Source organism: Papio anubis, chromosome 1 (genome assembly GCF_008728515.1).
Source record: "Papio anubis isolate 15944 chromosome 1, Panubis1.0, whole genome shotgun sequence".
NCBI classification, from domain to species: Eukaryota; Metazoa; Chordata; class Mammalia; order Primates; family Cercopithecidae; genus Papio; species Papio anubis.
Window position 1 is genome coordinate 163,619,955 of NC_044976.1, and position 26,196 is coordinate 163,646,150.

The following is a 26,196-nucleotide window of genomic DNA, read 5'->3' on the forward strand; positions in this document are numbered from 1 at the left end:
ACTGAAGAATCTTCATGGAAAAGGGCACTATTGAAAAGAATGATCAATTAATTTGAAATCAAAAATACCAAGAAGTTTTTATCTGCTTAGAGTGACATGTCAAGTATATGGCTGACCTAATGGAAAAACTAAGATAATGCTTAGTTTTGCTGGATTTGTTGTTGCTGTTTTTCTGAACTATTTAAAGATGATGCTATGGTCTAAGAGTCCAATTTATAATTAGTTATTTCATCAAAGTAGCATGGTAATTATCGTGTGTTTAAAGTTAATAGGAAAACTATATAAAATGGGTGACCTCAGTTTGATAACTTGTCCCATTTTGACCTTTTCCATATAGATATCTCTCTTACATTAGAAAATAAGTCATAGTATGAATGTATATTTAAGGCATCATTTTATAAAGCATTTTGTAGACAGTTTTTCCTATTAGAAATCAACATTGAAAAATGTGTGAGCTACAAGCCCATTACTTATTCACACTTTTATTTTTAGTAAATGACTATATGAACATAATTTATTTAATAAGGCTATGAATTTGTTTTCTCAAAGTAAAAATTAAATGTCCTCTTACTGAAAATACTCCATGTGTGTTCTCACTGTAATTCTTCCACAAGCAAAAGCAACACATCATTGGACTACCTTCCTAAAAGATTATGATAATTATCAAAAATTAGTACAAGGTCAAAATTATCAGCAAGAAAATGCTGTACCCAAAGGGGAAAAATGTGTTAAATAACAACAACAGAAATTATGAATTCTAGCCCTGTCACTATCACCACCAAGCAAATGCAAGCTTCTCAATGCCCTTCCTATACCATCTGTCAAGTGAGGAAAAGCCTACCCATTCCTCAAGCAAACTGTTACAAAGGAAAGAAACCTCATCCAAACCTCTTCTCTCATATTTTCATCTAGCTATACAGTTAAAATAACAGGTCTCAGCACACATCCTGAATAAATTACTTTAGAATAAAGAATAAAATGTTAGTAACAATAATGATTCTAAATTATGATACTTCATTATTGATTAACTTTCTCTATAATGCAAAGGCTTTTAAATATTAGTACAAACTGAGTGTTTACTTTTAACTGAAACCCACCCCCCCCAGAAAAAGGGAGGAGTAGAAATCATGATTCTCTCTGGCTGTGATTTTTAAGGTTTCTAAATTTTATGTTTATATGTACTCTTCTAGCAAAATGAGCATCAATATGCTTTATTGACATTTTACACTTACCATTTTGTACTTTTCAAAAAGTTTCCACAGATATCTTCTCAAAACATCACAGTGGAGTGAGTGGGAAATAATTTCCAGATTACAGACAAGAAGCTCCAAAGGAAGAAGTTACACAACTTAACCAAAATTACACAAGGAGAAAGCAAAGAAATTCAGGTTTCCTGACTCCTATAAATCAAGATTAAGTTCAGTCTACTTTGTGTGTTTACACACATATGTCTGCACACATACACACACACACACACTCCTGTGTAACTGTAGCTTCTTCCTGGCAACAGGAAGATTGCAGAAACCTGCATAAGAACAAAATTTTCTTAAACTCTGTAAAGCCACAATTGAAGGCTAGGGTTTCATAGACTATAAAGGCAGTCCTCAAGACCACAGAAAGACTGTTTAGCCCAAAATCCAACCACATCCTGAAGAGTCTGTGCCAGCCTCAGGTTCTAAAGTCCCTTGATTTTCCTACATCAACACTTCTAGTCTGTTGGAGCCATCCTCATGGATCTTGCTCTATACCAAAAATAATCTTTTTTTAGCGTATTATACCACTTTACTGTTCAAGAATCTTTATGAATTCTCTGTCACTTAACTGTTAAACCAAATTTAAATCCATCTTAAGAGAATTCAAGGCTTGCTGGATTAAAAAATTAAGCAAACATAAAGGCCCATAATGAAGAATGTCTAAGTTTTGAAAAGCCATGTATGTTTTACATTTTTAAAAAATGTTTTACACACACACACACAGACGCACACACCCTTCCTAAAATCCACTGTAACTTGAAAACTACATGAGGATATGTTTCCAAATAATGTTTTCATTTAAGAAATCACTATAGTATAGAATGCCTAAAAATGAAAGGCCTTATATTAGAATTGGCAACAGAAAATGTAAAGATTAATATATTTCCTATATTCAATGAGTTTAAATTATAGCAGTTGAGAAGAAATAAGGACAAACTTATATGAAATCACGGTATGTTTTTATATTGACCATATTCCATATCAAATGACAGTCTCAATTTTTTAAGATGCTTTTCCTTAAAAAAATAAAATAAAAAAAGAGGGGGGTATCAAATGATATCAAATGCTTTTCTGCTCTACTAAGCTTATCTGACAAATTTTCTTACTAACCCAAATGAGATAATCAATCAAACAGCTAGATCTCTTCCATTATATCATCTTTATATGCTCAGATAAACCTTTATTGGTCATGATGACTCTTTAACTATACCATTAGTTTTAATTTTATTGAAGTTTTGTGCATCTACATCGATAAGGGCTCTTGAAACTCTGCTCTTTAAAACACTAGAATTCCAGGAGTTGTTAATCTGTATTCCATGACAAAAGAAAAAAAAATGGCAGGGCTCAGAGCGTCCATGGTCAAATGAATCTGTAAATACTGGGCAAAATAAAGTCAAGTTGGTTTCTTTACTGTAAGACTTCTCAGGGATCCAATTACACTAAAGTGCACCGTAAACCCCAAAAGAGTACCCGATGCAGATTTTTCCAAACTTGTCTAGCCACAGAATTCTCCTACAGAATTTCTATTATCTTGGAAAAGTCTGGTAATCTGTTGAACATAGTCTGGTCAATATTTGACCAACATATCATCCTTTGGGTCAAATTTTGGCAGGCTTTGATATTAATATCAAGAGCATAAATTGAAAGATTCCCATTCATTTCAATTTAAAAGTAAAAAATGTTAAAAACAGGACTATAAATCTAAGTGGGAAGGCAGCTCATATTACTTTAATTCTTCCATAGTCATTAGTCTATTAGTTATTAGGGCTTGAGTCTATTTATAAAGTTGATTTTTCTCTTATTTAGGATTTTCTTCATTAAACGCTACTTTAAATTTTATATTGCTACTCCTCTGTGTTTTCTGATGTATTTTCCCTATAAATCTTGGCTACCTTTATATTTTTAATCTTTCTAGGTTGATTTGTTCTAAGAATATCTCTTGAAAGCAGCACATAGTTGAGGATCTCTCTTTAATCTGAGTCCTTCTTTTAATGGGAAATTTAATATAACATATACAAATTGTTTCATTGACACTTGCCTTTTATATTTTTAATTCGTATGTTTCCTTGCTTTTTTTTTTTTTTTTTCATCTTTTGCCACATGGACGATGTTTGCTTGCTTTTGTCTAGCCATTTAGAAAACAAACATGTTATCTTTTCTCATCTTAATTCCACTAATGGTGATTCCAAGTTGTTTAAAGGCCTCCTTTAACCAGACTTTTGTTCATTATCAAAGTAAAACTGAAATCCTTCTTCTGGCACAGAACCCAAGGTTAGCTGAGGAATTGATCATACCATCACTCTCCCCTTTCACCCAACACTTCATTCCCAGTTCTCAGATTATAAGTTTTATAACCACACTCTTTTTAAGTTATTCTGACATTTTGTACTATTTCCCATCTTGCAAAACAACTGTGTAGTCTTGCTTCTACATTTAATTTATTTCAATGCTTTTTTCTCAAAGATTTTGTATAAACATGTCCCTTTCCCAAACTCTTAATAGTACATTTTCAAATAACTTTTAAAGAGTTCATATGTGATACATTTTCTCTGAACGTTGAAAATTTAAAAAAAAAAAATTCTATTGCCATCATACATGAACAATAATTCAGCTGTGTATGCCCTTTTTTAGCCACAATCCTCTGCTTTGATTTTGTTAGGTCTCTGAAGTAACTGTTTCATTACTTCTGGCATTTTGTGATACTGAAGAGAACACTTTGATCCTTTCAAATTCTTGGCTGAAGAACAGTAATTTACTTTCATCAATTATTGGTTCAGAACTGTGTGTTTATGTACTACTACTTAATCTAATACTTGCTTGAAGTAAATCAAGTTAGCAATGTGAATCACTACATAAAGAGCATAATAAGGAAATTATTTTATCTATTTTTATCATTTCTACACAAAATGCATCCTTTGCTCTGCGATCAATAAACAAGTCTGCTGATTCTCTTGCTTAAGTTTCCTTTAATGGTTAAGTCCCTTGGTTATTTAAATCAATAATCACCCATCTTCAGCTGGCACAAAACCTGCCTCCTACATACTGATGATTCATAAACCTGTAGCTCCAGAATCTCATTTCCAATTCTATTGTATCTTTCTGCCTGATATCCCAAACCTAACATGTCTAAAATCTTGACCACTGTAAACTGTTTCTACTCTGTATTTCCTTTCTTAGTGAATGGCATTTTCATCCAGTCATCCCCTACACTGTTATCCAGTCATCCCCTACGGTCCCTAGGTCATACCAGAAACTTTTACTCCCTTACCTCCACATAAGTCTTCAACTCCTACTAATTGTACCTCACAAACATCGTCACTCTGCTTATGCCAGAACCTCATGATCTTTGCTACTATTAAAACCTACTAACTGCTCTTCCTGATGTTAGTAATGAAATTCTTATTCTACATACCCATTATATATATATATGATAAATCTAAGATGAAAATCTATGTCATAAGCCCGCTTAAAACCCTTTAATGAATAAAACTCAATCTCCTCAGCCTCACTCCTTACTTGCCAGCTACTTTCCCCCACATAAGTACCATACTCTGGCCTTAATGTGAACCATGTATACTTCCTCCAAATGCCTATGTGTCTCTGACACAGACTATGGCATCTTACTAAAATATTCAACCCAGCTAGTCGGCCTAGTCAACCTTGCTTGGTACTTAAGTAGCCTTTTTAAAAATACCTATTTTGAGCATTTGTCTCATGTATTTAAATGAATCAGTTGCCTGTCCATCTTAGGCCTTACCCATTACCTATATATTAGCAACTACTACTCAAGAGCTGAATCTGTTTGCTCTTCATTTTTATACCGTCAGCACACATGAAGATCCAATAAATATTTGTTGAATAACTAAACATAGTTAGAAAACAAAACAAAAGATTAAAAAACTACAGGTCTAACCATCAGGAAACCTTAGTTTAAATTCACATGAGCACGTACTTTCGATTAAAGACAACATATCCGCCCTGTGTCTCAGTTCCCTCCCCTCTAAAGGAAGGTTCATAATGAGTACATAGCATGAGAAGACAGAGGAAGGTCTTACATCATTATCTCTGAAACAACAAATCAAAGCAGGGCACTTTCTACTGCAAAAGAATGGCTGGAAGAATAAACTATTAACAGTTCTCAAGAGTTTTAAGCAGCACACAAATGCAAGACAGTATTATTTCTTCTGCTTATCTTTACAGAAGAGTTTCCCTACAAGCATGTGAAAGACAAGTGATACTTATTCAGCCCTTTTAAAGTATGTCCAAAAAGCCTTTGATAGACTTTGTATTTGTTTAGGTTAACTGTGGACATAGAATGCTATTACAAATTCCCCTTATGTTTTTATATGTCATTCAGTTAGTCACATAGCAACAACTAAAGTCTGGCAAAAGCACACACTCACTAAGTTAATCATTCAGCTGTAATACTAGAAAAATCATGACAACCAAACTGACATAAAGAGCTAAGATAAACAGCTTGTCCCCATCTTTAAAACCAGATTTAAAAAACATTCTATTGAATTCCTTGTACTAAATAATTCATAGTATGAATTCTATCATAACGAAGTTGATAAGGCCTTATGTAATACAGGCTAGTACTTGGAAATATTTTCATTAGTATGAATTATTTATGGTAAGGTCATTTGTTTTTAAAAGCCTTTGGTCTGTAACAAGTACTCAATAACAGAAAAATCACACACCAAAAATGAAAAATGCATTTATATAAAAGAAAAATTTCATGGAATTTTCAAAATTAACACATGGTTTTACATTTAATCCTTATAGAAAGACTTATCAACTGCTCATATTTATTCATTTAACAAATATATTTTGCATACCTACTCTATTATGGACACTGTTCTATGCATTGATTATTCCTGAACTTTCAAAATCCTCTCTTCTTTAGATACTACAGTTTACAATAAACCATAAAGTAGTTTTAAAAGCTTTTCTGTCAGGCATGGTACAATGACTCATGCCTGTAGTCCCAGAACTTTGGGAGGCCGCGGTGGTAGGCTCACTTGAGTCTCAGAGTTTGAGACCAGCCTAAACAACACAGTCAGACCCCCATCTCTACAAAAAATTAAAACAGTAGCCCACTGCAGTAGTTCGCACCTGTGGTCCTAGCTACTCGGGAGGTAAGGTGGGAGGATCACTTGAGACCAGGAGGTTGAGGTTGCAGTGGTATGATCCTGCCACAATACTCCAGCCTGGGTGACAGAGCAAGACCCTGTCTCAAAAAAAAAAAAAAAAAAAAAGAACACTTTCCTATCCATTACTCCTCTTGATGCTGCTAAAAACTGGGCAAGGAAACTGAGGCCTTGATCTCAGTGGTATAGCAATGACTAACTCTAACTCAAGTCTTCTGATGTCCTCTGCAATGAACTTTTTCACTAACCCCCACGTAAGCCCTGACTGCATTCTTAGGACCTGAGTTAGTCATAACAAGAGTCTATTTAATGTATAATTAGGTTAGTAGGACACAATCAATGTTTGGCAACAAAAATTTACTCTGTTACTTTACTCCTTGGAAAACTCATTGCCTTCCTCCCCCTCCTATGTACACAAAAAACAAAGAGGCATAATACTTGTACATTTGAGTTTGTTTCTTTTTTTTTTTTTAACCAAGCATAAACGTCAATGCAAATTAAGATTTCAAAAAGGTAAAATTAAGAAAGGAAGGAAAAAAGCAAGTATGTAAAAGCCACTGCCTCATAGTTACATAAAACTATCCTTGTACTTAACAACAAGATGTTTCAATGTACTTACAAGATTCAAAGTTCTATTTTATGTTTTAAAATTTACCTCTGGGAAACTAAATTTAATTGGTTACATATTTTTATATCTCAGAACTGAACTATGGTTTGAATGGATGGTGCAAAGTTAACCCAGGCAGCTGCTAAGCAAACTTTCTCACCAAACTCTGCCAAATTATTTCAATTCTGACCTGCACTATCTTGTAATTTCTCTCTTGCTCTTTTGAGCACAGACTATAAAATCATGCCAAACTCTGTATGAATGTCTTTTAACATACATAAACATATACCAGAAACAAATGTACTTTCTCTGGCACACTTACATGTAAAACTATGATTTTGTGGAAATACTATCCAAAGAATAAGAAAAATTAAAAGTAGGAATAACATAATGTTATGCTGATGAAGCTATCTAGGATGTTCTATTAAAAAAAAAAAACTTTAAATATAAAGGACTCTGACCAAATAAAAGAAAATCTAATTAATACTGACTATAGGCTTTCAAAATGAAATTATATAATTGACAGTCAGTTAAATTTTGTTTTCAGAAACCTTCTGAATCTGTGAAACTCCATATTCTAACTAAAGAATGGTAAAATGTCATAAAGATGGTCTACACTAAGAGGCTTTAAAAACAGATTAAGAATGGAAATGAGATTATTTTATGTTGACAAGAAAAATACCTCACATATTATATTTAAATCAGGCAGCAAGTAACAAGTTAAATTTTAGTTTCCTCCCGTATTCACTGGGTATTTATTTACCTTTCAAAAAAGCTGTCCTTTCTTTCGTTTGTTTGTTTTAAAGACAGAGTCTCACTTTGACACCCAGGCCAGAGTACAGTGGCACAATCATAGCTCACTATAACCTCAAACTCCTTTGCTCAAGCAATCCTCCCAGCTCAGCCTCCCAAGAAGCTGGGACTACAGGCACATACCATGACCCTGGCTAATTTTTTAATTTCTTGCTGAGACAGGGTCTCCCTATGTTGCTCATGCTGGTCTTGAACTCCCAGTCTCAAGCGATCCTCCCATTTCAGCCTCCCAAAGTGGTAGAATTACAGACATGAGCCACCACATCCAAAAAACTGCACTTTTAAGTGGGAAAGAATGAACAAGGCCCCCAACACACCTTCTCCAGACAGACTCCTCTGCTGTTACACATCAGTCTCTCTATTGATGACATCAGAGCTCTTACTCCAGGCCAGACCTCTCTGCTGAGCACGAGATATATAACCAACTGCCTGTTAGACAGTGTCACCTACATATCCCATGATATTCCAAACTCAGCATCACACATGCATCTTCTCACCACCACACAAAGAAGACTGTTACCTGTTACTTAGTTATGATCAATATAGATTTAATCAAGAATTGAGGGAGTTATTCTAAACGCTTTGCTTAAATAGGACTCTAAACTCTAAGCTGATGTGGTTAATATTTCTTCTCCTTTGCTCTTCAGCACTAGACTCTGTGATGACAACTTTATATATAACTAAGGCAAAACCTGCATTTCCTTATATCTTAGAATATCTCAACTCTCACTTCTCTAGCCAGCAACTAGGAATCTGTACAATTTTGATATTCCTGGGATTTGTAGGCACTATATACACGGGAAGACCAATCTGACTGTCTTCGGACCAAGATGGTATGTAAAGGTCAGCTGCAAACATATTCTGTATCAAGCTATGAGATTTCTTAAACTATATTGGGACAAAGTTTGTTCTTCCTAAGTCTCATGATCATGCTCCTACTGCTTATGAAAGACTACAGAGTCAAAATCAAAAAAGAATTAGAAAATATTCCAATGGAAGGAGAGAGCAGAGCTCTTTATCTCTGGTGAAAAGGCATCCTTGTCCTCAACGAGGCAGGAAACACCCTGACAAAAATTAAATGTCCAAAGAATCTGCAAGAAAGTTAAGTTTCTAGTTTCTTTATTTCATTTCAATTCAATAAAAAGTCACAGCTACTCAAAGGTCACGGAGAAGGGGAGGGAGAAGAGAGTGCTGGTATCATCTATTCAGAGCACCAACCCACACCCCAGCCAAAACACTGCAGGCTAACCTAGACTCCTGTCTCTTTACCTTCTCCAGCTCATTCGTTAACTTGTTTCTTTTGTTTGTTTGTTTTGCTTTGTTTAGTTTGTTTAATGTTTTGTTTTGTTTTGTTCTTCAGCATTACTGATATGTCTACTACAGAGCTGCTGGGAATACAAAAAGAACTAAGGCAATTCCGATCGCTCAAGTGATTCCCAGAGGAGACACACAGAAACAGACTTTTATAATATAAGGAAACAAGTATGATGACAGACACCATCACTGGGTACTGCTACTATAAGAGTTCACAGGAAGGATGTCAGGGTTATTTAAGCAAGCTGTCAGGGTCAGGCAGGCCTTGTAGAGAATACACTCAAGGTAAGTCTTAATACATGTGGGAGCTAACCAGGCAAAGGAGAAGAGGAAGGACATTTCAGACTCAGTCATGGAATAACAAGGGAACCACAACCAATGCCCTAAGACAGGAGCACGGGATTCAGCAGAGGAAAGTACCAAGGCCCAAATCATAAAGGTTTTTGATTTTTTTTTTTTTCTTTTTTGAGACGGAGTCTTGCTCTGTCACCCAGGCTGAAGTGCAGTGGCACAATCTCGGCTCACCGTAACCTCCACCTCCTGGGTTCAAGCGATTCTCCTGCCTCAGCCTCTTGAGTAGCTAGGATTACAGGAGTGTGCCACCATGCCCTGCTAATTTTTGTATTTTTAATAGAGACAGGGTTTCACCATGTGGGTCAGGCTGGTCTCAAACTCCTGACCTCGTGATCCGCCCACCTCAGCCTCCCAAAGTGCTGGGATTACAGGCATGAGCCACTGCACCCATCTCATAAAATATTTTTAAGAGACTAAGTGGTTAGAAATTATTCTGAAGGCAGTAACTGAAGGACTTTAAGCAAGGAAAAAAGCTTAGAACTGGCTAGAGAAGCATTTCTTAAAAACATTAAAAAGCATAAATAAATTCAACTCAATTTTAAATTTAAAGGGGAAAAAAAGAAAGAAGACATTACAGAGGGTTCTATTTATAAAAAAGACATAAGCCCTTTTCTCGGTAATTTTTAAGTACACTATAGTCTCACTGAAGTATGAATTTTCAAGTCTGAACTTAATTCCTTCATGTATCTCATAAACCAAACTTAACATGTTTTGGCCAGGTACAGTGGCTCACGCCTGTAATCTCAACACTTCAGGAGGCTAAGGTTGGGGGGACAGCTTGAGGCCAAGAGTTTGAGACTAGCCTGAGCAACACAGCAAGATTCCATCTTGAAAATAAAAAAAACTGTTTTTTTTTTAAGAAATCTACCTTTGAGGTCCCCTTTACAATAATCTTGATTCTATTTTGATGCGAGTTTCTGATGTGCCATAACTACCAACCAAATAAAGAGATCATAAAAGCACTAAAGCTTTTATTGCTATTACCATCAAATTTTGAAAACATAAAGGTACAAGTAACTTCACAATCACTTCACAAAAGAGGTTCAATCTCTTTAGCATGGTATTCAAACCATCAATTCACAATTAGTAATTATTCTTATGAAGGGAATAATCTCAAATATTTGTCTAGTTATTTCCTTATTTAACTCAATGCAACATTTTCTCAATGAGGGAATTCTTGGAACATGGAATTAATTGGCACATAGATAGCCATACCTTTAAGGAGTAAAAGGGTTCCTACCCCTTTACAGAAAGCCAAACCACTTAACTTGAACTAGGAAGGAACTGGGCCCTAAGGAAAGGAAATTAAAGTACACTCAGTGAACAGCTTACTAAATCAGCTTCAAGTCAATTTAGTCTAACTGCTGGTCATGTTTTAATATCATGTCTTAACTCCAGGAACTTATCTCTCACTTTATTCCCTGTTGCTTGAGCCTCTAACTTAGACTTAATTGCCAAATTGGTCTCTCTCTGGTCTCCACACTCCTCCCCACTCACACCAAGTTCATGTCTGACACACTCGCTTTTCCTAGTCCTGATTCCTATCTCAACCCACTCTAACATCTTTCAGACCTTGGAATTCAGAATTCAGATATAAAACCAAGCATCTCAGACTAGATCCCTGAATATCCTGAGAGTGACCATTTGCAGATTAGATCTTTACCTATTTCAAACGGTAAGACCTCCTTCATACCATTTCTCTGGGCCTTGCAGAGACATGTGCCTGGCATTCATCCTAGACCTTCCCTGAAACCAACAGCTCAATTGTTCTGGACATTCTCTTACTGCTAGGACCTGCCTAGACCTCCTGTCAAGTGTAGTCTCTGGGAAGCAGTCATCTGCCATTCTTTAAATGGCAAGTTCTGACAAGAATGGTCCTAGGCCCTACAGAAAACGCAAATCTGTACAGGACATGATTCACACCTTCCAGAAGCTTATGCTCCAGAGAGGAAGCTAAGTATAACTACAACAAGACTCAATACGTACTAAAGGCTTAAAGAAGCAGAAGAAAGAGGTTTATTTGTATTTTTTTGTATAGTACTTGAGCAGGGCCATAAAGGATAAATACTACTTTAATGCACTGAGATTGAACAGTGACGTATGGAAAACAGACATTTAAAGCGGTGAGAAAAGCATAGATTGGAGAAGCCAGAAAAGATACAAAATTTTCTATAAAAAAAATAAAAATAAAAACCCAGCTGGGCACAGCGGCTCATACCTGTAATCCCAGCACTTTGGGGGGCCAAGGTGGGCAGATCATGAGGTCAGGAGATGGAGACCATCCTGGCTAACACGATGAAACCCCGTCTCTACTAAAAATATACAAAATTAGCCGGGCATGGTGGCGGGCGCCTGTGGTCCCAGCCACTCGGGAGGCTGAGGCAGAATAGGAGAATGGCGTGAACCCGGGAGGCGGAGCTTGCAGTGAGCCGAGATTGCGTCACTGCATTCCAGCCTGGGCGGCAGAGTGAGACTCCGTCTCAAAAAAAAAAAAAAAAAAAAAAAAAAGAAAGAAAAAAAATCAGTAACTTGTTAGATGTGACTAAAATGTAGGGGAATATACAGGAAACATATAATCTAGAAAGCCAGGTCAGGATCAAGTGGGGTTCCATTTAGTGGCAGAGGAACCACTGAAGACATGTGAGTCAGGAAACATGGTACAGCATTAGGTCATTCCTTTATTCTCATATTCTGCAATTAATAAAAACTAAAATATTTTTAAAGCATAAACTTGGATATTTGTTTTGATAAGAAATACAATCTTCCAGACTCAAAAAGAAATCTAAATATCTGATAGTGGTGATCCAAAGTGCTTTCTAACAGTGGAAAGTTGGCAAATAAACCTGGCACCTCCAAGCAAAATAAGAAGCATCTCATTTACCTACCTATTTCTATTGATTGAAAATTGACCTTCCTTCCAGCAGATGAAGGAGTTACTGAGCAGCAGTTATGTCCATAATCCATTAATAACCAAACACTCAAAATAAGGTAGATTTTTTTAAAAACTAGCACATAAAGCTAAGCCGTATGTACTGACTACTTTACTTTTAAACTATAAATTATGCACATAAATCAACTATGCAACCTATATACTAATTTTATAATACAGAGAAATCTCAGAATAATCTTTTCAAATGAGTAAACATTACAGAAAGCTACTTCCCAACATTCCTTTCCCATATGTTCTGCATAGTCCTCTCCTTTGTTTTTAAAGGTTTCTTTTCTTCCTCCTACTTTATTCCAACCATTACCTCTCTCTTAAAATTGCCACTGCTATCTAGGTTTTTCTCCCTCACATCTGCTGTGGTCCCTTTTTAAATTGTAATCATTTCACTCACTTTCAGCTATCTACCAACAACTCCCAATTTTCTCTTTCTTCGGTCTGTGAATTGATAAGACCAAGTAGGAAAACGGGAAGAAAAATAAAGAAACAAAAAGACGAATTATAAAGGGAATGTAATCACAGAGTCACTCATCTTACAGCTGCCAGAAGGCTCCAAAGATCACACGGTCTATCCTCAAATTTCAGGCAAGTATGCCTCTGAAGTTCAGAGACGGCTCGATTTGAAACTGACTTTACACCAAGTCTGTGCAGTCAACTGTATCATCTTTCAAACATTCTCAAAATGCATATGCAAATACCCCACAAAGTCAAAAGTTAGAAAATGTGGAAATACTGACATTCTGGGGATGACAACCCATAACACAAACAAAAAAGGGGCTAGGCATGGTAGTACTGCCCTGCCAGGGACCACACACTAAGAGACAAAAGTCTCAATATTTTCTAACCAGATACCATTAGTACATCATTACAGACCGTGCTTCTTATATTATCTGAACCATTAACCACACTATTATTACTCTCCCCTAGACCAGGCACTCAATTCTTAAACTGAGTTCCACATATATTACATTTAGCTCACACTAAGTGTCAGAACTTATGTTTGGCATTTGAAAAATAAAAAAAAAAATACACCTGGACTTGACCCACTATTTGAAAACTTTCTATGTCAAGCTGCATCTTCTTATAATAAATAAAAGTGAAAGGGAAAATGGTCATAAACAACAAGGGCTTGTGCTGTTTATAAACTCCAAATTTTTTTAAAAGGTGAAAACAAATCGCTGGTAGAAAACAGTTTTAAAATTGTCAAACAGGCTTTTGAATAAAGAGCATCACCACTTGGACGCAAAGGTTGTATCTACTGACAAGGAGGGAAGTTAGAAGGGACTCAAGTGCCTGTCACTTGTTATCAAAGTCCCAGATGGAAATAAGACAGTCATGGAAAAAGGAACAGGTTACTCATCATAATGTTCTTGAACACTTTCCAACATGGCCAGACATGCAAGACAGGAAAGTCTGGTGCAGTCGAGCTGTGAAACAAGATAGAGAACCACAGGTAGGTAATGGTAACTAGAGGCAAAAACCCTAAGTGGCAAGGCAAAGAGCTTTTGCCCGTGTGCAAAAAAAAACACCTCAGGAGCAAGGGAAGTGGTAAGCTTTCACACCCAGTTGAGAGAAATTTTGTAAAAATGCCAAAAATGGTGAGAACAGCACACAGCCTAAGCAGTCCAGTAACAAGGGACCGTTTGGTTGAGAAGGAACTAAAACTAACACTTAGATGTACTATTTTCTTTCACCTTGCTTGAAGTGGCATTTTCTCTCCTGTGATTATCATTATCATGCTACTGAGTGCATATCATATAAGATGCCTCGGGTGCCTTTATCTTTCAGACACAACGCCCGCACAATCTTAAAATCTGCTGTTAAGACCAAAAACATCAGAAATTTGAAAAATATTTTCAAAGTAAAGAATCTGAATAGAAAAGCATAGATTCTGCTTGTTGAATTTTAAGTGTAAGAGTGATAAGCAGCAGAGATGAGGTCATGAGGATGTCCTTATAAGTAGAGAAGAGACACAAGTGAGAACACATAGGAAGAACCTGCATGTCAGAGGCAGAGAATGGAGTGATATGTCTACAAGCCAAGGAAAGACAAGGACTGCTGCCAACACCAGAAGCTAAGAGAAAGGCATGAGCCACATTCTCCCTTAAGCCTTCAGAGAGAACACGGCACTGTCAACACCCTGACTTCTGACTTCTGGCCTGCAGAACTGTGACAGAATAAATTTGTCGTTTTATACCATCCAGTTTGTAATAATTTGATACAGCAGTTACAGGAAACTAATGAAGGCCTATCTCATTTTATTGTGCTTCACACATTGTGTTTTTTATAAACTGAAGGTTTGTGACAACCCTATGTGAAGTTAGTCTGTTAGTGTCATTTTTCCAATAGCATGTGCTCACTTCATATCTGTGTCACATTTTGGATATTCTTGCAATAATTCAAACTATTTCACTATTATTATATCTTTTATGGTGGTCTGTGATCAGCAATCTTTGATGCTACTGGATTTGTTTTGGGGCTCCATGAATCATGTCCAAATAAAACGGTAAACTTAATGATACGTGGTGTTATGTTCTGACTGCTTCACTGCACCAGCTGTTCCCATCTCTCTCCCTCTCCTTGGGCCTCACTATTCCCTGAGACACAACAATAATGAAAATTAAGCCAATTAATAACCCTACAATGGCCTCCAAGTGTTCCAGTGAAAGAAAGAGTCACCCATCTCTCACTTTAAATCAAAAGCTGGAAATGATTAAGCTTAGTGAGAAAGGCATGTCAAAGGTCAAGACAGGTCAGAAGCTAGTAGGTCAGAAGGTAGGCCTCTGGAGTCAAACAGCCAAGTTGTGAATGCAAAAGAGAAGTTCTCGAAGGAAATTCAAAGTGCTAGTCCAAAATGGTACATTATCAGTGGTTGTTGAAGCTCGGAGCTGGTCTATGACACTATTTTGTTTATTTTGAATGTGTTTAAAACCTTCTATAATAAGTAAAACATCTGTATAAAAAGACAAAGAAAAAAGTGATACTCAGTGAACACATGAATAAGAAAGTGAAACAGCCTTACTGCTGAGACAGAGAAAGTTTTAGTGGTCTGGATAGAAGATCAAACCAGTCACATTTCCTTAAATCAAAGCCTAATCCAGGGCAAGGCACTAATTCTCTTCAGCTCTGTGAAGGCTGAGAGTGGTGAGAAAGCTGCAGAAGAAAAAATGGAGTTAACAGAAGTTGGTCCATGAAGTCTAAGGAAATATGCCATCTCTATCATATAAAAATGCAAGCTGAAGCAGCAATTGCTGAAGTAGAAGCTACAGCAAGTTATCCAGAAGATCTAGCTAAGATCATTGATAAAGGTGGCTACACTAAACAACAGATTTCCAATATGGATAAAACAGCCTTCTATTTGAAAAAGATGCCATCTAGGACTTTTATAGCTAGAGAGAGGTCAATGCCTGGCTTCAAAGCTTCAAGAACAGGCTCTCATTAAGGGCTGATGCAGCTGGTGAACCCAATGCTCATTTACCATCCCCTGAAAATTCTAGGGCCCTTAACAATTATGCTAAATCTACTCTGCCTGTGTGCTGTAAGTGGAAAAACAAAACCTGGGCAACAGCACATCGGTTTACAGCATGATTTTTTGAGCATTTTAAGCCCACTGTTGAGACCGGCTGCTCAGAAAAAGATTTCTTTCAAAATATGACTCCTAATTGACAATGTACCTAGTCACCAAGAGCTCTGATGGAAATATACAAGATGATTAATGTTGTTTTCATGCCTACTGACACAACATCCATTCTACAGCCCATGGATCAAGGAATAATCCACTTTCAAGTCTTATCTAAGAATAAGAAATACATTTCTTAAATCTATAGCTGTCATAAACAGTGATCAATCTGATAGATCTGGGCAAAGCAAACTGAAAACCTTCTGAAAAGGATTCACCATTCTAGATGCCATTAGAAACAATTGTCATTCATGGGAGGAAGTCAAAATATCAATGTCAATGGGAGTTTGGAAGAAGTTGATTCCAACCCTCAGGGATGACTTTGAGGGATTCAAGATTTCAGTGAAGGAAGTCACTACAAATATGGTGGAAACAGCAAGAGAACTAGAATTAAAAGTGAGCCTGAAGATATAACTGAATTGCTACAATCCCATGATAAAAGTTTAACGGATGAGGAGTCGCTTTTTATAAGTGAGCAAAGAAAGTGATGTCTTAAGATGGAATCTACTCCTGATGAAAATGCTGTGAACATGGCTAAAACGACAACATAGTATTTAGAATATTCCATAAACTTATAAGCAGCAGCAGGGTTTGAGAGGATTGACTCCAATTATAAAAGATGTTCTACTCTGGGTAAAATGCTATCAAACAGCATCATATGCTACAGAGAAATCTTTCATGAAAGAAAGAGTCAATTGATGTGGCAAGCTTTATGGCTAATTTTAAGAAAATGCGACAGCCACCAGCCTTCAGCGACCATCACCTTGATCATTTAGCAGCTATCAACAGTGAGGCAAGACCCTCCACCAGCAAAAATACTACGAACTGCTGAAGGTTCAGATGATCATTAGCATTTTTTGGCAATAAAATATTTTTTAATTATGTGTATTTTTAGACATAATGCTATTGCATACTTTATAGACTACAGAATAGTGTAACTCTAACTTTCATATGCACTTGGAAACCAAAAAATTCATCTGACTCGCTTTATTGCAAGATTCACTTTATTGCAGTGGTCTAGAATAGAACCTGCAATCTCTCTGAATAATGGCTGTATAGAGTCAGGGCCCAGAGCATTGTTTCCAGGACCATAATAGGGCAGGGTATGGTTCTAGGGTCCCCCAAATAGCAGCATTTTTCTTACTGTAACTGTGTCTTGATCAGAGCAGTGGCTGTATGGCCCTAGATTGGTGGCCTTCTGATCACAGAAGAGACAGCAACTCCCTTGGGGTCCTGGTACTGGGATATTCTGCTGGAAGCTCAAACTCCCTCACAACCATTAAACACTATTAAATGTTCAGTAACAAATTCCTTTCCACTTTAAAAAAAAAAAAAAATTAGAGGAGTAAACAGGAGAACTATGTAGCTAAAGACAATCTTTATTGACAGCTGATTTGTTGTTGTTATTGTTGTTGTATTTTTAAGTAGAGAAGGGGTTTTGCCATGTTTCCCAGGCTGTTCCCAAACTCCTGGGCTCGAGCAATCCGCTCAACCTCGGTCTCCAAAGCACTGGGATTACAGGTGTCAGCCACAGCGCCCAGCCAACAGCTGATATTGTAAATACTCAAAGTCATACAATAAGACAGTGAGGGTGAAAACAGTATGCCATTCAACATTAAAAAATATTTCTTAACAGTAAATACCTTATTAAAATTTCATTTTAAATGCATTTTGAAAATAGAAAAAAAATGGCAGTTTTCACTGAATACCATACCTACCACCAGACTATTCTAAACATATTCTAACAAAGACGGTGATGAAAACAAAGAAGTCAATTTGTAGGTTGCCATGAAAAATAAGAAATAAGTTGTTCCATAAACCAATCCTCCCCCGAGCAAAATCTTCTTATATAAGACCTTTCAATTTACATGTATTTATTGACTAACAAACCACGCCTAGAAATAAACTGTTTGGAATAAAGATATACTATTTGCCTAAAACAAATGACCTATTCTAGGTGTCTTTATATTTTTATTTTATTTTATTTTTTTAGAGACAGGGACTCACTCTGTCACCAGGCTGGAGTACGGTGGCATTACCACAGTTCACTGCAGCCTCAAAATCCTAGCTTCAAGCCATCCTCCAGGCCCAAGCAATCTTCCTGCCTTAGCCTCCCAAGTAGCTGGGATTACACGTGCGTGCCACCAAGCCCAACTAATTTTTTTTAATTTTTTGTAGTGACAGGGTCTCACTATGTTGATCAGGCTGGTCTTGAACTCCAGGTCTCAAGCAATCTTCCCACCTTGGCCTTCCAAAGTGCTGAGATTACAGGTTTGAGCCACTGTGCCTGGTATCATATTATTTTACTATATGGTCCAGCAGTTAGATGTAAAGGCAATACAAGATTAGGAATTCATTACATTTTAGAAGTATAACAATTTTTCATAAACACAGCTATTCAGTTTTTCCAACCATAATATAATAAAGGACATATGGCTTTGTTATGATTATAACCATAATAAAATGTATAGTAATTTGCCTAAGTAAATATAACGATATAGGGGAAATATTTCAACAATTAAAAAAAAGAAACAATTTTAAGCATGCTAGGAAGAACATTTTTAATTTTGCCATTTTTTTGAATCTGTATTTAAAGATCTTTTTGCAACTCACATTATTTGTAGTCCATAATATAACCCCCCCCCCCCCCCCAAGCCTCTTCTGCCTTTTTCTGTCTGAGAAACTATGGATTGCTGGCTCTCCCCATCCTCCAAAGAAAATCATAAAAACTACCTCAAATGTGGGAACCATTAAATTTTTAATATGGAAATCACAGGGCAAAGGAAAAGGAGAATTCAAGCAGAGGAAGTGGGAATGGCAGAAGTGGGAAGCAGACCATTAAGACAAAACTGGGCCAAGACAGAGTGGGTGACAGGGCCTGTCATCAGAACAAACTGACAACCGGAGATGTGTTTCCCACCCGTGAAGGTCCTAAGAACAGAGAGGTAAGTGAAATGAAACTAACACTGGGCCTGCTACCACACATTTACAAAGATATTTTCATTTACTCCTCAAAGCAACTTTATGAGTTGCGACAACTACAGTCTGAATAAAATAAGCAACTCAACCAAGGTCATAAAGTAGGCAACGACAACCCTGGAGTTTTGTGCCTAGCCTTTTCCACATAATGGCAAACACAGATAATGATAACATATGTGCAGCAGAATCAGATAAAGAGAAGAGACTGGAATTCTCATTGTCCCAGGTCCTACCTGGACTTCCCCGAGGGCTAAGGGGTCAAAAGTCCAGCACACACAAAACCCACTCCTGGCTAGAGCTGAGAAAGTGTACTGTGTAATTTTTACAAAGCTGTTGCATTTTCCATTCTGCTCTATGCTGCTCAGTAGCTACACCCAGGTAAGTCTACAGCCTATTCTTTTCAGAGCAAAGGTCAGACGTACCTCTACCCCAGGCCTTGACTGTAGGCCCTCTGCTAATGCACAGGCTCTTTCCAGTATTTTTTTTACTGGGGGAGGGGGTGGAGTGGGGAGGGAAGTCTTTTATGAAAGACTAAGTTAATGTTTCCTAAAAAGAAAAAAATTTGCCTACCCTCTTGCTCATGTCAAAAATTTCCTCTAAAGTAGACAAAGGTAGTCATACCAGTAGGCTTAAAATAAAAACTACTAGACAATGAAGCAGATGAGTAAGTTTTGGTATGTTTCTTTGTCTAGTAGTTTTCATTTAGTAAAGATAAATGACTGACATTAGATTCTATGTCGCTTTAGTAAGAAGCAGGGAGCCACAGAGAGGCATTAATCCAATGTCACAGGATAGGAGTGGGATCCCCCAGAAGCAAAGAATGGTGAAGAAACCTGAAAAGGTGGATAAACCTAAAAGAGGTTCATATGTTGACAAACTCTGAAATGAAACACAAAATTTGGAAACGGATAGCTGGGCATTATTCTGAGGGAACTGTAGAAGATCAACAAATTGTCACAAGAGTATAAGGACAAAAACAAAATATAAAACGCTGTTGTGGAAAATTCCATATCAACCCAACGTCAATGGCATAGCACCATATTTAGACCTCTGGTATTATCTTCTAGAGCAGGGGGAAGCTACCAGCCTATTTGTATAAATAAAGTTTTATTTGAACACACCTATGCCCACTTGGTCAGGTACTGTATCTGGCTACAATGGCAGCAGATGCAATCACAGAGCTCACAAAGCCAGAAATATTTACTATGTGACCCTTCAGAGAAAAAATTTGTGAACCACTAGTCTACAAAAAAGCAGACTGGACTGAAAAAGTAGCCCTTACCTACTACCAACAGAAGAGTAGTAACAAGATTTACAAAAAGGCCTATTTCCATTACATAACCTAAAACACGTATTTCTAAATCATTTTTATAGACCGCTAAAATCAGTTTTGTTCATGTATATATTGTTCTGCTTAACACTTTGATAGCTATTACAACAAAACCACTCACTGTATAACCTCATTACCTAAATAGTATGGCAGGGCAATTATTTTCACAAAGGTTAAAAAAGAAGTTACCCTGCTCAAAAATATTAATTAAGGAACGCTTCATGATCATCTGTCGTCCTCATTCCCACTGCCCACTGAAAAGCACGAAGTATATTCTCTAAGTGTTTTCTTCAGAATAAAAGAAAATTTGTGAAAATACATAACACCTAGGAATAATCAAACTATTAATTACCAAAGGAGAACTCAGCAGTTTAGAAGTTTTATAACTCTGAGATTGAATTGTATCAATTTAAAATTTCTGAACTACCATTATGTTCTACAAATACATATATTTGATTATAATTATGTAACCAAACAGTATTCATCCATATTCCCTATAAAAATGGGTGGGGGGGAGAATTAAATTGAAAAAGTCTCAAAAGAGTAAAGAAATGCGTCTTAAAACATCTTGCTATATATTTATATAAATGCTGAAGTGCTGACAAAACAATTCAGTATGATTACTGAGCAAACAGTAATCATACATGTCATTTCCAAGACACCCTTAAGTCGTACATTAAGTTTGATATGTTTTATAAACGATGCACTGAAATATCTACCCTCGTAATTTTCCAACAACTATTCGAAGGGGTAAATATTTTAATGTGAATGAAACCGGGAATGAGGACAGAGTGCTGTTCTGTGCAGCTGCAGCTGCAGCTACACTGTGCTTTTTTTAAATACTACACTGTGCATTTTTAAAATACTAAAGCCTATTAAAAAAAAAATCAAGGGAAACAAAACCTGAAAGAAATTTTGGAATTACCTACTTAACTTTTTTTTTCCGCCCAAAAGTGCATAATCACTAACACTTACCGGCCCTGCTCTCAGGCCCAGTTCTCAGGTACCCTGAATGGTGGCGATGTTTGTAATACTACAGAGATACATTCTTACAACATCAGATAGTTGCTAGGAAAATAGTGTTTGGTTCTGGAAACACCGTAAAAGTCTCTAATGTCATCTCAGACCACATATTTAAGTGAAAAAAAGAAGTTTATATTTCAATAAATTCGCAGTAATTGAGGGGAAAAAAAGAATACTTAAACGTTTACAATAAGAGCCCGAAACTATCAACTGCAAGCACCAGGAAAGATTTGGGGCGATAGGGTCGTTATGAGGTTAAGCACTTATTTACACAAACTGTAACTGCACTGGACTTCTGGTCATTACAATGCAATGCTGATTTTTAATTTATTAATCAGGTACGTTAGCTACAGAGTCATCAAATCTCCCCTCCTCCACTAGTCCACAGCCATCATACCATACGTGTTTTCCTCAATCTTGAGGTAAATGCTGTTTTACTGGGATGGAAACGAACTCGAATTTGTCCAGACAGGAAAATATGAAAGAGGGAAAAGAATGGTGGGTGCTACATGTATTATCTAAATAAATAAATAGTAGTTTAGACTATAAAATGAGTCTACGCTTGGAAATAAAATTCTTGTTAAATTGGTAAGATTTTTAACCATGGAAAGATTCCCAAGAAGCTGTGAAAACGCCTAACGATTTAGATTCTGACATTTAGTGGTTTTCATTTTCAGATAATTGCAGAGTAAAACCCCCTCAGTCACATGGACTATATTTAGTCTGCTGAACAACTTCGCTTCTTATCTACTATAAACTTTCAGTAGAACTAGTTAAGTTCTAGGTGCAGCCGAAACACGAAACGGGACACCTAGGATGGCTCAGGGAAAACTTAAGCCCCCTCCCCCTTTATGTATTTATTTCTCCCGGCTAGCCCTCAGCCTAATGTCCCTCGGCACACATCCCTGGAGAAAGAACTAATGCGGCCTTCTCCGAGCCCCGGGCTGGAGTAGGAAGTATCCGCCCTCCCGAACGCGAGTTCCTCGCTGCGCTTTGGCTGCGAAGGCCGTCAATCCTCTGGAGGGCGGAGTCTCCCGCCACCCAGCGGAATCTCAGGCCCGCACCTCCGGGAGGGTCCCCGAGCTCCCACACACACTGGCCCCGAAAAGGCAACTAGCCTCCTCAAAGGGTTCCTTTGCCTTTTTATTTCGCAGGCCTTCCTCTCGCCCCATACAGTTTCTGCCCCTTGAGTCCTCCGAGAGGCAAAGCTTTTTCAAAGCTTCAACACCTCTCCCCTACCCCAGCCAGCTCCCCGTGCGAGACCAAATAGAGGATGCCGCTGTTTTAGGAGTGAAGCAAGCTGTGGACTGGATCTCGCCGAAAGAGAGAAGATTCCTTGCTCTGGAACTAAAATAACTGCTGAAATTTTAAGTTAACTGTTTCAAGAGCACGTGGCCATCACCAAGTGTTACAAACCAAGAATACTCAGCGGCCATTCAACAAGACTTGCCACAAAGCATTGGAGGGTTAACTGTATCTCTTGTTTTACTGTTCACCGTTTTCAGGGTTTGACCGGTTGTCCCAAACATTCTGTAGTTTTTTAGTGCAAGTACTATGCCATTCTTCGACCACACCACCAGCAGCTTAAGGTCCTGAACAAAACATATTTATAACACACATACTCTGTACTTTTAATTCTCTAATGCAACCTGACAAGACATACTGCTGTCGCCTGGAGGGAGTGTGCATACCCTTGAAACTGTAAATTCCTTGGAGGAGGAATTAGAAACAGTGGTTCCAATTACGATGGGTACATTAGGCTCTACAAACTATGGAAATTTGATGTTTTCAATTGCATCCTTGAGCTCGTTAACCTCAAAGGAGAATAACCATTTTATTTCTGTGTATTTCTGATTTTCAGTTCAGTCACCAGAATTGCGCAAGGACAGCAGCATGTATCTTACTGTAAACTAAGTATATTTTTAGCATTTCTCCCCAATGAGGACTACAGCTAGGCGAGAACACGATTCATCGGCTAATACATCATCTCTCCGCCACCCCAGTCAGCTCCCAGTGCAAGACTAGAGGATGCTGCGGTTTTAGGAGTGAAGGCCTACAGTGTAAAGGAGGCAACAGAAGTTCTTTAGCTCTCAAGGCAGCATCCTCTAGGTTGTGCCCGCTTCCTTACACTGTTCTGCGGTCATACGGTCTTGTCACTTTTCTCTGTTTTCCTTTGGCTCCCCTTTTCTGACTTTGGCCTCAGTTTTCAATTTCTTTTCCATTGCCACCATCACCAGCAAAGTTCGCTATTGCCTCGCAATCCCTCTTTCCGACATTTTGTAATCCCGAGTCTCTCCAAGTTCATTCTCCAACAGACCTCTCACGCTCCCTGTACTTCTGAGGCCACTTCGAATTCTCCCCTATCTGCCGGCTCCCACCACCCACTCTCTCCCAGCGCACTTCACTTTCCTAAGTCAGGCTGCTGCCGAATCCTGACAGATGGACTTCACCAATCCGCGAGAGATAAATAACCGACGTCGCCAATGAGCATCCGCCGGGAGGCGGGACTTCGCTTAAGTTCCTCAGGTCCTGGAACCAAAGACCTGTTGCCGCCGCCGCAGTGGCCGCTGAGTTTCTTAGTTACCGCGGCGCCCTTGGCGGCCTCGGGCCTCCAGAGCCGGTGCCAGGTATGAAGTTTCCTACCGCCCCCTCCCACCGCTGCCAACGAACAAGACCGAAACCCCCATCCGTCTCGAGCGCGGCGCGCCCCGCCCCACCTACTCCTAGCGAGGGGATCCAGGAGGCCGCCCCGCGCGGTCCCGACCTCCCTCTCCCGGCCCGACTCCCGCAGGCGGCTCCTCCCGGCAGGAGCTGGCCGGTCCGGGCGCCTGAACCCTGGGCAGCGACTCACCAGGAAGTTGGGAGTTTTCCGTTCTCCCGCCCGCGAGGGACCTTGGGCGGGCGGGTGGCTCGGCGCGGCGCCGCCGTCGGAAAGCACGCTGGACTGGGGGCTGAGGCTGCAAGGCCCGGAGCCGATCGGCCACCTCCCGCCGCGCCGCCCCGGCGGACGCTGCAGGCGCGGGGCACCCACCCTGCGCACTGCGAGGCGCGTCCGGAGTGCGAACCTAGCGGCGGCCCATCCTCCCGCGACTCCCGCTCCTCCTTCTGCGGCCGCCGCTGTCAGGAGTGTAAACATCCCGGCATCCCCGAGGAGAGGGGCGGGGCGGGCGCCGGCCCCTCCCCGCGCCGTGGGTCCCGGCCGGCTGCCCGATGGAGGCTTCCCGCCTGCGTCCCTGGCGCTCCTTGAAGTGTGGGAAGCCTCGGCGGTTTCCCTACTGGAGCCTGGGCCCCTCTCTTCCGGTTGTCAGGCCTAGCGTGGTGCGGGGCACCGCGTCTGGCCCCCTGAGCCCTCTTCCCCGGCTTCAGGCCAACTTCCCACCGAACCCAGGGTCCGCTGCTTTTTAAGAACTTGTTTTTTCTTCTTTTATATGTAAGTGCCCCCACTTGCAAGCGGTAACAGACACTGATGGGTTCCCTTTCTTCTGGACCACAGCGTTTGTGATCCCATCTTCTTTTACCAGGTGATTTAAACTACCTCTGTGTTTAATGTGGAGTGCAGGGAAATGAGAAAAAACAAAAACAAAAGGCGTTTTCCTGAGTTAGGCTAAGCAAACGTTGCATGAAAGTGTCCCAGCATAGAGGACAGTGGCTTTTACAACATTCCAAAAGGTAAACTCCCTGGTGTGGTACGGAGGATCTTTGAAATAAATATGTGCAAAATCACCCGGAACCCTAGTACAGGAAACTGCAAAAGGAATGCTTTGACACCAGCAACTTCGCTACTTAAGTAACAGGGCATGAACTACCGGAGGAGACGGCTAGGAGGCAGTATGGAGTCGGCTATGCCTAAATTCTCATCTCAACTCAGTGATTAATTTTGTAACCTAGCTGCAAGTTATTTAACCTCTCCAAGTCTCAGTAACCCTCTGTAAAAGGAGATTAGTTGTAATACCAGCCTCTAGGACCATAGTTAGAATTAAGTGAGATAAAGCAAAGTGCTTCAGCACAAAGCTTGGCATATAAGACATGCTCATTAAATGGTTGCTGTTGTTCATAGGCCTCACTAGTTTAACTTCCCTGCCAAAAAGATTAGAGCCAAGAATGAGTAGGTTATAGGTCAAACATTTAAAATGTTAAAGCCTTGAAGTTAAGATCTGGAAAGTTTATTTTTAGAAAAACGGCCGGGCGCGGTGGCTCACGGCTGTAATACTTGCATTTTGGGAGGCCACGTAGGGGTGGATCACCTGAGGTCAGGAATTCAAGACCAGCCTGGCCAACATGGAGAAACCCTGTCTCTACTAAAAACACAAAAACTAGCCGAGCGTGGTGGCAGGCGCCTATACTCCCAGCTACTGGGGAGGCTGAGGCAGAAGAATCGCTTGAACTCGAGGCGGGGAGGAGGTTGCAGTGAGCAGTGATCGTGTTACTTCACTCCAGCCTGGGTGAAAGAGCGAAAATCCGTCTCAAAAAAATAAATAAATAAATGAAAATGTTCACGATCTCAAGAGGAGGCCTTGATTCATGTGGCTCAACAAGTATTCGTAAATGGGCTAGGCAATGTTCTAAGGAATGAGGATACAACAGCTCACCAAGATATAAAGTGCCTGCTCCAATAGAGCTTATATTGTAGTGGGAAAGGCCAAAAAAAAAAGCCAATAAATACCTACTATGCCAGATGGTGAGTCATAGAAAAATAAAGCAGGGTAAGGAGACATGGGGAGGGAGGATGCTATTTTAAATATGTTTGTCT

At 39.0% G+C, this 26,196-nt stretch overlaps 1 protein-coding gene across 5 annotated transcripts in view; it reads right to left on the bottom strand.

Moving 5' to 3' along the window:
• NEK7 (NIMA related kinase 7) overlaps positions 1 to 24,576 on the bottom strand; it is a 145,048-nt gene extending 120,472 nt beyond the window's left edge. For 2 of the 5 annotated variants that reach the window (XM_003893351.5, XM_021929003.2), the window contains exon 1: positions 24,298 to 24,404. The gene's annotated coding sequence lies outside the window, so the exon portion shown is untranslated. Of the gene's footprint in view, positions 1 to 23,574; positions 23,906 to 24,297 lie in introns of those variants that run through there. The other 3 variants (XM_021928997.2, XM_021929023.2, XM_021929007.2) reach the window with 3 other exon arrangements.
• Positions 24,577 to 26,196: the final 1,620 nt, after the last annotated feature.